The sequence below is a fragment of the Arachis ipaensis genome, chromosome B03 (assembly GCF_000816755.2).
Source record: "Arachis ipaensis cultivar K30076 chromosome B03, Araip1.1, whole genome shotgun sequence".
In the NCBI taxonomy this organism is placed as follows: domain Eukaryota; kingdom Viridiplantae; phylum Streptophyta; class Magnoliopsida; order Fabales; family Fabaceae; genus Arachis; species Arachis ipaensis.
The window spans coordinates 126702913-126716425 of NC_029787.2; the positions used below are offsets into that span (position 1 = coordinate 126702913).

General features: G+C 35.9%; 1 long non-coding RNA gene and 1 pseudogene across 1 annotated transcript; both read left to right on the forward strand.

The window, feature by feature from the left end:
* LOC110270408 lies at positions 1035 to 3076 on the forward strand. Its single transcript, XR_002359905.1, has 2 exons — positions 1035 to 1365; positions 2128 to 3076. It is a non-coding gene; the product is annotated as an uncharacterized LOC110270408 (long non-coding RNA).
* LOC107634788 lies at positions 5554 to 10705 on the forward strand (annotated as a pseudogene).

The following is a 13513-nucleotide window of genomic DNA, read 5'->3' on the forward strand; positions in this document are numbered from 1 at the left end:
TTGAAAAATACTGTTTGAAATTCAATTTTTATTAATGCAAAATAATCAATTATATTCAAATTGAAAATTTCTCATGGATTTAGTTCGTTTTGTTTTTTATTAGCAAATTTTTTAATAAACACAAACTAGGAATCTATTTATGAAACTCGTATTTAAAAAAAGCATACTAAAAAATCAAACTTATATAGAAAAAAAAAAGTTTACAGACAAACCAAACTCTAGATTCCTTTGACCTTAAATTCTAAAGTTAAAATTGTTAAAAAAAAATAATTTAAATAACACCAAAAATTTTGAGAAATTGGGATATGTATAGTTGAATGGTTGCTTTTTATTTAATAAAAAAAAAAGTAAGCAAAACCTTAACCAGCCAATCTCGATCAGGCGATCACAATAAAATAATTTGGGATACCTATGGTTGACCTTAAAGAATTGCTTCTAAAAATAAAATAATGCACGGAGGCAGAAAGGCTATGCTAGCTCTGGTGTACCAAGAAAATTGTAGCAAAGTAACTTGAAAAGAAATACAAATACATAATGAATACCCCAATGATGATATACCCGGCCGAGTGAATGGTTCATAAATCATACCGTTCAGTCAAGCAAGACATGGAGTAGTTTATTGGATCCCACTGACCTCATTCCAAGGGTTGAGGTGTTCTAAATTAATATGCATATTCTTAGTTTAAAGTCGCTTGAGCTATTCCATGTTCGATGAGGAAGAAAACCGTATCAGTTTGTCATGTCCCCACCATAAAATACAATTAAATAAGAGTTAATAGCTAAAATTGTCTTTGAAAGATATTTCGATCTCAATTTTTGCCTCTATAAAATTAATCGAATTCGTTCCCAAAAAACAACTAACATAGTCACGTTCGTCCTTCCATCATCCTCTTCGCTGAAATGGCAAATGTTCGCTGATGTGTCCCATTAACTGCCAGCGTGGCAGACGCCAAGTAGCACCTTCTTATTGCTGACAAGATAAGTTTTTTAAAATAATTCAAATCAGTCCCTACTTAGATGAACTCTAATCCCGAATTCTTCCACCCAGCGGAGGCAATCCGATCTTCGCCGCATCTCGACGGTTACATCCGCCAGCCAGACCCACAGAACCGCTTCTCCTTCCGCAAGGCCTCTCCATTCCGCAATGCCGAGCAATGCCGTCCCAACAACCGCACCCTAACCACCGTCTGCGACCCTTCCCTTGTCCATGTTCCCTTAACCCTCAACCTTGAGTACCTCCGTGACTCCATTGCTGTCGTCCACTTCATCCTCCAGCACTCCCTCTGCTCTGAGAACAACCTTCTCGTTCAATCCACCTTCTCGTCGTTAATGGGATAATTTCCTACGTTCTGTTCTTGAGATGGGGTACAATTTTGTATTCACAGTAAATATTTCAATGGCTATTCTCTTTCTATTTCACATGATGTAATCTTTGGAATTATCTCTAACTGTTATTATCTTGGAAAAACATTTCACTATTTCAGAGTATGAAATTTTCCTTTAAATCCAACAAATTGTAATCGCAGCTTATTTATAACTTGATCAACTACAGCCAAATTTTTAGCCATGCATTTGATTGTTGATTCTTCCATTATACACACTGAGTTTCTTTTACATGGTGGAGAAAAAATTTAAAAGAAAAAGTAGAATTAAAATATTCTATATAAGAAGCAAGATACATTTTTAAGATGTCTAAATAAGATTGATGTGATTTTATTCCTCTTCCAGAATGCCGATATCATGTGATTTAGGGACCCATTTTCTCGGTTTTACCATGCAGATTTTCAGATAGCTTGCGATCATTTTACTGGTAGCTCATATGATTTAGAGAATAGACCCAATAGAGAGTTTAACTTTGTAAAGTCCAATAATAGATCAATAGAGTTTTACAAATTCTGGTACTCTTCGCAAGAAGTCTATCCGGGATATCATGATCAAAATTTGCTCAATTTTATCAAGGTAGACCCTTTCATTACTGATATAGGACTGAAAATAAGGTTCTTGGATACAATAAATTTTGTTGGCTTTTGTGAACCAAGCAAAGATTTAAATCAAGTTTGTACAATGCATGCAAATTGTTGCTATGGCATGGATAGTAAGCTTCACGATCTTAAAATTATGCTTCAGGATTGGAAATACTATTTGACCTTGCCTCCTTAGTTGAAGAGATTGTTAGTTATCTCCTGGAGAATTCCTCAGGAATGCAGGTTGGCTATATTTAATTTGGTTCTTGCTTACCATTTTGATTTACCTTTTGCACTTTTTTGTTTTAATTAATGGATTCTGATTGGGTTGAAACGTTTTCTCAGCATTGATTCTCTCAGGCACCAAGGTTTACCGGAGATGAGTGTTGAAGAGGATTAGAGTTCTTATTGCACATTTCTCATACATGATTATTGATTAATTACATGATGCATCAAAGTTGAACTTCAAAGTGTACTACTTCGATCCCAATATCGATCGCAACCTGATCTCAACCTGCCAGAAATTACCTCGCTGACCTTCTCGAAACTTGCGTCAACAAAGTCATCTACCTTGATTCCGATTTAGTTGTCATCGACGACATATCCAAGCTTTGGAGCACCCGCCTGGGCTCCAGGACCATCTGAGCACTCGAGTATTGCCACGCCAATTTCAGCAAGTATTTCATGGCGGCGTTCTGGTCGGACCACTGCTTCGTAGGGACATTTGGGGGGCGCAGGCCCTGCTACTTCAACACGGGGTGATAATGATGATGATGGATCTGGTGAGGTGGAGGACAGAAGGGTACACAAAGAGGATAGAGAGGTGGATGGAAGTTCAGATCGGGTCCTTGCCGCCGTTCCTTCTAGCGTGGGCCCATCAAGCACCGGTGGAGCCAGCGTGAATTGGGAGGTGATAACGTTAAGAGAAGTTGCCGGGACCTCCACGCTGGCCCAGTGAACCTCCTACATTTGGGATTAGGGTTCATCTATTTAAGAACTAATTTGAATTGTTTTAAAAAACTTATTTTGTCAGCGATAAGAGAGTGTTACTTGGTGTCTGTCACGCTGGTAGTTAAAGGGACACATCAACAAATGTTTGCCAGTGAAGGAGATGACGAAAGGACGAACCTGACCATGTTGATTATCTTTTGGAGACGAATTCGATTAATTTTATCTTTTAGGAACGAAAATGAAGATCGAAATATCTTTTAGAAACAATTTTAACTATTAACTCAATTAAATAATTGACATCAGATTCAGAATTTTGTACTTGTTTGGGCGCCATTATTTTGATAAAAAAAAATCTTTTTTCAATGAAAAATATCTTTTTTTATTTTTTAACGTGTTTGGCAAATTTCTAGTAGTAAAAGTAAAAGCACTAGAAAAAAAAACATATTTTTTGAGAAGCTGTAATTTACATCTTTATTTAAAAGATCTTTTTTTCTTATAAAAAAGATATTTTTCATGTAATAAATAAACAAAAAAATATTTTTATATTGTTATATCCAAACATAATTGATAGATAAAAAGATCTTTTTGTATGAGATATCCAAACATAAAATTATTTTTATTTTTTTATAAGATCTTTTAAAAAAATATAACTCAAAAAAAGATTTTTTCTTAAAAGCTCATCTAAACAAGCTCTTTAAAAAAGTTGGAAGAAGAGAAAAGATGAAAAGGCTAAGAAAAAGGGGTAGAGGTGATAACCTCAAAAAATTTCAGACAAGAAACAGCACAACTCTTATTACAAACTGAAATTGGAAAAGAAGATGTACTTATGATAAACTCCTATTTTATGATGAATTTTAGGTTGAAAATAGTAGAATTTATCAACTTATCTTGCATTTATTATTAAAATTGCATGTTTTTGTGATTTTTTTTTAATTGTGCTTACTTGTGAAAAAAATAATTTTTATATTTTAAAATTGCTAATTTAATTCACTTTTATCTCATTCGATACTTTGATATGTTTGTTTAAGTGATTTAAGATTTATAAACTAAGAATGACTTAAAAAATAGAAAAAAAATATGCAAAAGCGGAAGAATCATAAAAAATGAAGTTTTAGAAATCTGCTCAGTTGTGCGTACGCACGAGTAGCAGCACGTGATTTACTTAAGTAAATACGTGGCTCGCGATTTCAGGCCTACTTTTAGCTAAATTCAACTCATTTCTAAAATATTTGAGACAAAAATGCAAAAAAGATCAACCAAATAGTGTAGGAAGTAAGTAGTAGTAGTTTTAGTATAATGTTTTAGGCTAATTCCTAAATAGAGAAGCTCTCTATGATTTTAAAGTTTTTAGTTTAGCTGCTTCTTAGATTTAGATTTTAATTCTTATTTTAGTATAATTTTATTTATATTTTTACGTTCTAGAATCTTAATTTGCCTAATTTTACTTGTTAGTTTCTTTATTTTTGTTAATTTTAGTTTATGAAAACTTGTGCGAATTATATTTTTTTTTTATATAATTTAATGTTTTCATGTTTATTATTGCTTAATTGTGTTGTTATTATTGTTTTTTTATTATTCATACAATTTACCATGCTTTTTTTTTAATATATTTCAAGTGTTTGTTAAAATATCTTTCTTAGTTTTAAAGTAGATTTTTGCATTCTTGACTTAGAAGTAAGGACTTAAGGGACCTTAAGTCACTGATGTCTAATATTGATTAGTAATTTAGGATTGTTAGTTGGTTTTGTTTCCACTGACGTTAGTCTTTTATTAAGTCTAATTAGTGAGTTGACTAAAACTTATGAATTAAGATCAAAGTATGCATCTTTCACTTTCTCCCAATGTTTGGGGATGACGAAGTAGGATTAACTCTTCTTAATTGCCATGTTTGTGGTCAATGACTTGGATAGGAAACCTTGACTCTCAATCCTTATCAAGATGTCTTTTAGCACTTAAATTTCTTTGTTTGCTATTTACTTTCTTGTAATTAATTTCTTGTCAATTGCTTTAAAACCTTTTTTTTTATAACCAATGATATGCATATCTCAGCGCAATTTCTTTAAGAGACGACCAAAATTTAAAACTTTCAATTTTTATTGATTTGAATTTGTGACAACAAATTAAACTCTGATACGGATCATTTGTTTATTTGGAACTATACTTACGATGAGATTTTTTTTTGAGAAAATTTCAGACCGACGTTTAGCCCAAATGAGATATCCAAATATAAAATTACTTTTACTTTTCTATAGATCTTCTAAAATAAATAACTCAAAAAAATATTGATAATATCAAGAATTAATGATATTATTATTTTTCATAAAAAATATTAAAAGATTAATATTTTAGTGTAAAAAATTAAATAGTTAAATTTAAAAAAAAATATTAATAATCTAAAATTTTATAAAGGTCTGGCTCTATGAAAGTGAAGATTTGTAGAAGAAACATGTCACTACTTTAAAGCATCAGCCAATGAGCAGAGCCACGGAGTATATGAAACCACTAAGAAACGTCCACATGAAATTTCGACGTAAATTGGCGCGCACCGATCCCACCCTCCTATATTCCCGTCTTTCTCCCGAAGCACACACATATCGTGGCATTCATTCATCATCATAAAGTACATAAACCTCCAAACGTCGTCATTTCATTCATGGAGGCTCACGGATCCGGCCTCCGCCGCGTCCTGATTCTGGCGTTCTGTGTCGCCGGTATCTGGTCTGCCTACATCTACCAAGGCGTTCTTCAAGAAACTCTGTAAGACACGCTGATTCGATCATTTCTGTTATGAATTTTTAAATATTCGTTTCTGAATTCATTTTTCTTTTTTAATGTTAGAGAATCATTAGCATTAATTAGGATCAATTAGTATCGTCTATATTTATATAGTATATCTGTATATTAATTATAGGATTCTATGCCTTTATTACTCTGATTCATTTAGCACCTATAAATACCTCTTGTATATTGTACTTTTGAACATAACTCAATAATACACTTTTCAGATCACTCTCTCAGTCTCTTGTTTCTAACATGGTATCAGAGCTTAGGTCATTTTTTTTCCATGAATATTAGTTTATAGTCCTTTGTTTTTCCTCTTCCGTCAGTGTTCTTTGGTCTCTCTTTTGCTCCCTTTTCAGACGCTTTGGTTCGTCACCGCCCTTACCCCCGCCTTCGTCTCGTCGTTACGAGTTCAACGAGTCCAGCCTCGTCACCAGAAACCACCGCACGCGCCGCCACGCTCCGTCTGAAGTTCGCCGTCCAGTTGTCTCCGAGCAGTACTTTGTGCTCAGTTTTCAACCTCTTCCTGCCGTTTCGGTTCGTCACCGCCGCTACCGTCGCCTTCCACTCGTTGCAAAGTTTTCAACGCCACCGGAATCACCGCCAAACTCCACTGGACGCGCCGCCACGCGCCGCCTGAAGTTGGCTGTCCGGTTGCAGGCGTTCTCTTCCAGAAGCATCCGTTGCCGTTGGATCAGCGCTCCAGATCAACGGCTCATCAAAGCCCACGTGGGAGCCAGAAGAGAGACGAACCACACCCGACCCGCGAGACCGACCCGACCCGACCCGTTGAACTCGAAAGTCTTCATATTTCTCCTGTACCAAATCTCTGTGCTGCTTCTTCTCCCTCTACTCTCCACTTATGGCATCAACGTCTTGCCCACACCTCCTTAGGAAAACTGCGTCCTCTTGTATCTCAGGGTGTTTTAGGTCAGGTTCCGAATGAACCTTTTGACTGCATTTCTTGCCAAACTGCCAAACAACCTGCTTTATCTTTTCACAATAATTCATCCCTTTCTTGCTCTCCTTTTGATCTCATTCACTCTGATGTTTGGGGCCCCGCTCCCACTGCCTCTATGGGCGGAGCTCGATACTTTGTCATTTTCATTGATGATTATTCCCATTTTACTTGGGTTTATCTGATGACTAATCGCCATGAGTTACCTCAGATCTATATCAACTTTGCTACTATGATTAAAACTCAGTTTTCCAAGGTCATTAAGATTTTCAGACGTGATAATGCTATGGAATACCGTGATTCCAAACTCTTAGCCTTTCTTGCAGAACAAGGTACTCTGTCTGAATTTTCTTGTCCTGGTACGTCTCAACAAAATGGTAGAGCTGAACGCAAACACCGTCACATTCTTGACTCCGTCCGTGCAATACTCTTTTCTTCTTCGTGTCCTGAGCGTACTTGGGGTGAAGTTGTTCTTACTGCTGTTCATGTTATCAATAGACTCCCTTCTTCTGTTCTTGGTAATGCTGGGATTACAGATAGTCGCACTGAGTCTACTCCTCTTGAGCCTAATGTTCGATTTACCCCTATGGATGGCACTGTTTTGGATAATCCGACTCTCTATCAACAGTTAGTTGGCGGTCTGGTCTACTTGACTGTCACCCGTCCAGACATCGCCTATCCGGTTCATGTACTTAGCCAGTTCTTGTCAGCTCCTCGTACTACTCACTATGCGGCAGTTCTGCGCATTCTTCGCTACATCAAAGGCACTCTCTTTCATGGTCTTTATTTTTCTGCCCATTCCTCTTTGTCTCTTCAGGCTTACTCCGATGCTGATTGGGCTGGTGATCCCACTGATCGTCGTTCTACTACTGGTTACTGTTTGTTTCTTGGCGACGCTCTCATTTCTTGGCGTGCTAAGAAGCAAACGTTCACTGCTCGCTCAAGCACAGAAGCTGAGTACCGTGCCCTCGCTGACACCATTGCTGAAGTTGTCTCGGTTCGTTGGCTTCTCGAAGATTTGGGTGCTCCTCAGTCGTCCCCTACTGATGTTTTTTGTGATAATCGCAGTGCTATTCAGATCGCCCATAATGATGTCTTTCATGAACGCACCAAACACATTGAGCTTGATTGTCACTTTGTTCGGCAACGTATCCTTATTGATGCTATTCGTCTCATTGCTGTTGGAACACTAGATCAGACTGCTGATATCTTCACGAAAGCTCATCACCCGACTCGTTTCCGGACTTTGTTATCCAAACTCAAGTTGGTATCCTTAGCTCCCACTTGAGTTTGAGGGGGGATGTTAGAGAATCATTAGCATTAATTAGGATCAATTAGTATCGTCTATATTTATATAGTATATCTGTATATTAATTATAGGATTCTATGCCTTTATTACTCTGATTCATTTAGCACCTATAAATACCTCTTGTATATTGTACTTTTGAACATAACTCAATAATACACTTTTCAGATCACTCTCTCAGTCTCTTGTATATTAACATGGTATACTATATAAATATAGACGATACTAATTGATCCTAATTAATGCTAATGATTCTCTAACATTTAAAATGAGTCAGATCCACAAAGCGGTTCGGTCCAAATGGCGAGAGGTTTGAGCACCTTGCATTTCTGAACTTGGTGCAGAATGTGGTTTGTTTGATATGGTCTTACATAAGTGAGCCCCTGTTTTACTTCTTTATTTGGTTCTTTCATTTCTGCAAGTTACAGTGTAGAACGAAAGAAATTCTGTTTGTTCTATTTTGTGTTTATGCGCGTTTTAGTGTGGTTGCTTACGTTAATTTGATATTGCAAAATAATAATAATACAGTGATTAAGATATGGCCAAGTGGGAGTAGTGGTGGTGCACCTTGGTGGTCTTATTGGAGTTGTGAAATTACCAACACTATTGGTCCAGCGATGGGAATTGAAGCACTCAAGTATATTAGTTACCCGACTCAGGCATGTTACTTTTCTTCATTGTATGAGCTCTTCAAACTGTTTTTTTTTTTTTTTGAAAAGAGGCCTTTTTAGAGATTTTGGACCTATCTCCATTGCAGGGATGTGATATATTTCTGTGTCTTCAGTATACTGGTTTTTAATGGTGGTGTATTTGCTTTGTTGTCTGCTTGCAGGTATTGGCAAAATCCTAAAAAATGATTCTAGATCAGCATATGTATATCACTGTCACTATTTCATGCTCCAGAAAAACTGAATTTATTTAGGATAATTCAAATCAATTCAAAGTGGTATAGCCTTTTTATGTCTAATTGGGTTCAAATAGAATCACATTAGGTGGAACACCATGTTATTACCCATCGCGTAGTAACCTTGCATTTATGAGTAGTAATGCATTGTGTTTAATCATTTCTATTTGTGTTTCACATCCTTTCATATACTTATAGGAGATTAAAGATATCTATTTGGTGAAGTTTGGGAAAAAAAAAAAAAACATTGTTTCCTTACCGCTTACCACCTCTAAGTATGTAAAAATGGAGAAGCCTGAAGCCTATGGTCATTTTTTATATAAAAGCGTTCTGCCATGCATCCTCTAGTTATTTACATTTTAGTAGTTATTTTATATTTCATAACAAGTACTCATTTTACCATGATACAGTTATGTTGATGGGTACTATAGTGTATGGTATAAGATACACTTTTCCAGAATACGTCTGTACATTCCTTGTTGCTGGAGGGGTATCAACATTTGCGCTTTTAAAGGTTAGGAACTTATCAGAATAATACAGAAAATATTTACTATATGGATACACTTTCCCATGTTGCCTATAAAAAATTCACGTGGATTGAGAATGCAGCTTAGCTTTCAAATTTCTCATCTTTGCTTATGCTTATTGGCAGACTAGCTCAAAGACTATGAGCAAGCTAGCACATCCAAATGCTCCCCTTGGATATGGACTATGTTTCCTGAACCTTACATTTGATGGATTTACAAATGCAACTCAGGATTCCTTAAAAGCAAGGTAAAATAAGCAAACCTTGTCCTTCGATCTATCTGATTGCTTGTAAACTGCAAAATTTTTGGATTCTTGTACTTCCTTGACATAATTTTTTCCCCTTCTTGATTCACTGACTCTGACTTTTTCCTATTATTCCAAGATAATGATGTGTATAAGTAAAATTATGATGAGCATAATGACACTAAATGTAAAAATTTTTTAGTTCTATTTTTCGGGTGTTTGAATGTTGACCTTTCAGCAATGTTTAGATTTTAGAATGGGAGATGATTCATATTTAAGACTATAGCAAGTGTTATTAATTTAATGCAATTACTGGTTTTTGTTACTCAGGTACCCTAAAACAAGTGCTTGGAATATTATGTTGGGAATGAATTTATGGGGAACCATATACAATATGATTTACATGTTTGGCTGGCCCAGTGGAAGTGGATTTGAAGCTGTTCGCTTTTGCAAACAGCATCCAGAGGCAGCATGGGATATTCTTCTCTTCTGCTGTTGTGGTGCTGTGGGCCAAAACTTCATATTTTTGACAATAAGCCGATTTGGCTCTTTGGCTAACACCACCATTACTACCACTCGCAAATTCGTTAGCATTGTGGTATCTTCTGTGTTGAGTATAAATCTGCTTTCAACAAAACAATGGAGTTGTGTTTGTATGGTATTCACTGGATTGTCATACCAGATCTACCTCAAGTGGCAGAAGCTACAACGACTGCAGAAGAGAAAAGCCACTTGAGGAGCAACCTTCAGCAAATTTGAATTCACACGTTGGTGTTGGCTCATTTGCCCATCAACCATTGTTATATCTTGATAACCTTAAAAGTTTTGATGAACCCAATTTAGATTTATAAGAATTTCATAGAAATGTTTCTTTAATATAGTTGTAATTGTACTCCGGGCAATATACCATCCATTCATCATTTGATCTCAATGTAAATGTAGTTCATATCTCATTCCGTTGTGGATAAGTGGTATGTCGGAATGGAATAATGGCTATATTCAATTAACATTACACCCGTTGTAATTTGATATTGATAAGTGATAACTCTAATTGAGTAGATGCTATTTTTTGAAATAGAAGTTAAGGTTGAATATTTCATTTCTTCTTGGTTCATATATTTATTTTTACATGCCAAAACTTCATTTTATGTACAATTCCTTGCCTACTTTCTATAAGGTGAGTATAGCAAACTATCTTTATATGAGAAATAAGAGAATATAAATTAGCCATTAGAACTAAATAAATAGTTTGGATTAAATTTTGAAATAAAATCCACTCATTTGCACCTTCCTTATTTGTTTCGTTGAAACTATTAAATGATTAGGATTAAAGTATTGTCTACCATTTTGTGATTAAAATTTATCCAAGTTCCATCTTGTAAATGTGATTTATCTCCAAACTTGATCTTCCCTCCATCATCAGTGATATGAGCCCTGCTGCATTACAGTAGGAGAATATTTTAGCATCATTCTTTGTAGAATTTGTCCATGGGATTCATAATGTGTACTTTACCTCATTTTCTTGATAGAAACAGCAGATTCTGATGTTGCATCTGTGTATAATCATGTTGGAAAATAATTTTCTTGTTATTTGAATTGATGTGTGATGAAATGCTGTTCTCTTTAGCTAAATTAAGCTTCATATTTTTGCCTCTTTCTGCAAAGCGTAGAGAAGCGAAGATTTGTAGAAGAAACATGTCACCACATTAAAGTATCAGCCAATGAGGAGAGCACCGATATTCTACACATAAAGAACCCTAATGACCCTATCTAGTTTAATTTTATTTCTACCCCGAGACTATTGGCTTGCCTAGAGTAATTTCATGTTAGTTTTCATTGCCGATCGAAGTTCCATTTAAGGTCAATGAGTTGCTTCACGCACAAGGCAAATTTAAACCCTAACACTTGTTTAAACGGATTAATAAACTAACCATTAATTTTTTATTTTTTGGACACAACCATCCCAAGTTTGTTACTATGTTTTTTTCATTATATGGGCTCTTCATTCTGGAAAGAAGCTTTTTTAGAGATTTTGGGTCTATCTCCCATTGCATGGCTGTGATTTATTTGTTTATTTCTGTGTCTTACTAGTTTTTAAGTGCGGTTATTTTTGTTTTCTTGTCTGCTTGGAGGTACTGGCAAAATCTTCAAAAACTGATTCCAGGTCAGTACATGTATATCACCAGCACTATTTTATGCTCCAAGAAAGCTGAATTTTATTTAAGATAAATCAAATCGTTTCAATACCACAAAAAATATATATATATATATCGAATCAATTCAAAGTGGTATAGAATTATTTTTTTTATGTCTATTTGGGTTCAAATAGAATCAGATTAGGCGGAACATCATATTATTACCAATGGCATATTAAGTTGCATTTATGAGATGCACTGTGTTTAAGCTTTCTATTTTTGTTTCACATCATTTCACATTTTCACTTACAGGACATGAAAGATATATATTCGGTAAAATTTGGGGGAAAAATATTTCCTTATTGTTTACCATCTCTATGTATGTAAAAATGGAGAAGCCTATGATTGTTACAGTTGGGATGCGTTATGCTGTTATATACATATTCACTTTTAAATAGGGGTGTTCAAAACCGATCCAATTCGAACAAAACCGACCAATCGAACCAAAAAAACCGATAATCAAATAAACCGAAAATCGAAAAAACCGAAAAAAATGAGATTTTGCAGTTTTTCTGCGGTTCGATTCGGTTTTCGGTTTTGATAAGAAAAACCCTAACCGAACCGAACCGAACCGGTTTTATAAAAAATCCTAAATTAAACCTACCGGGCTACCCCCAAGCCCAAATGACCTAACAGCCGCAGCAACAACATAACCCTAACTCTCTTCTTACCCCTTTGCCTCCAATCCTCTGAACCCTCAGCAGCGCCTTTTGATCTCCTTTTCCCTTCCTCTTCGTTCTTCTGCTCCGCGCCTCCACCATTTCTGCCGGCCTGCCGTTGGACAACACCAACCCTGACTCCCGTCCCGCGGCGCTGTTCTCTCCTTCTCCCTTCCTCGTAGCACCGCTCTCTCTCCGTCGTCCTCCCTGGCACGGCTCCACGCAACACGTCGTCGTCCTCTCCCAGCAGCACGCCATCGTTCTCCACGGATCCACGAAGGCCGCAGCAACACGCCGTCGTCCTCGTAGCGCCTCTCTCTCCGTCGTCCTCCCTGCCCTCATCCAGTCTGTCTGTATCAGCAAATCATCAAGAATGGAGCCTGAGTCAGGTTGGTTCTTCTACTTCTGATCCGGCCTCTTGCTATTTTTTGCTTTTTGATTTTCTGTGTTCTATTGATTTTTTTACTTCTTGATTTACTGTTCTCTCTTTTAATTTTTGCTGGCTGCTGCTAAGATTATCTTTTTTTTTAATTTGTTAATTATTAATTTTAATTTGTTAATTAATCCTTATTATTTCTACTGCTACTGTTAACTGTTATGGTTTATTGTAGGTTCATATTTGTTCACTAGTTTGAAATTGATATGAAGCAAATCATGAATAGGGGGTTCTTGCTACAGGAGTGGTAAGTGGCGAGTTAGACTAATGAATCTGTTTAATGCTTCTTTTTAAATTGTGAAGTAAGGGGAAATGATTGCGATTTAAAGAAAAAATGAATACTTAGCTGAAAATAGTTATGTTAATGAGAAGGAATTTTGAATTTACCAATTATGGAGATTTTCAGTGATTACAATTTGTGCTAGTTTTAGAATATTATGGCTGAGGAAGATTGATGCTATTGAAACTTGGTTGATTAACAGAGTAATTGGAGAAATCTACTTTACTAATGCTTTAATTGTGAGATGCAGGTCAGAAGTTTTGTTTTTACAAAGGGTCTGCCAGCATTGCATAGTAGCAGATATAAAA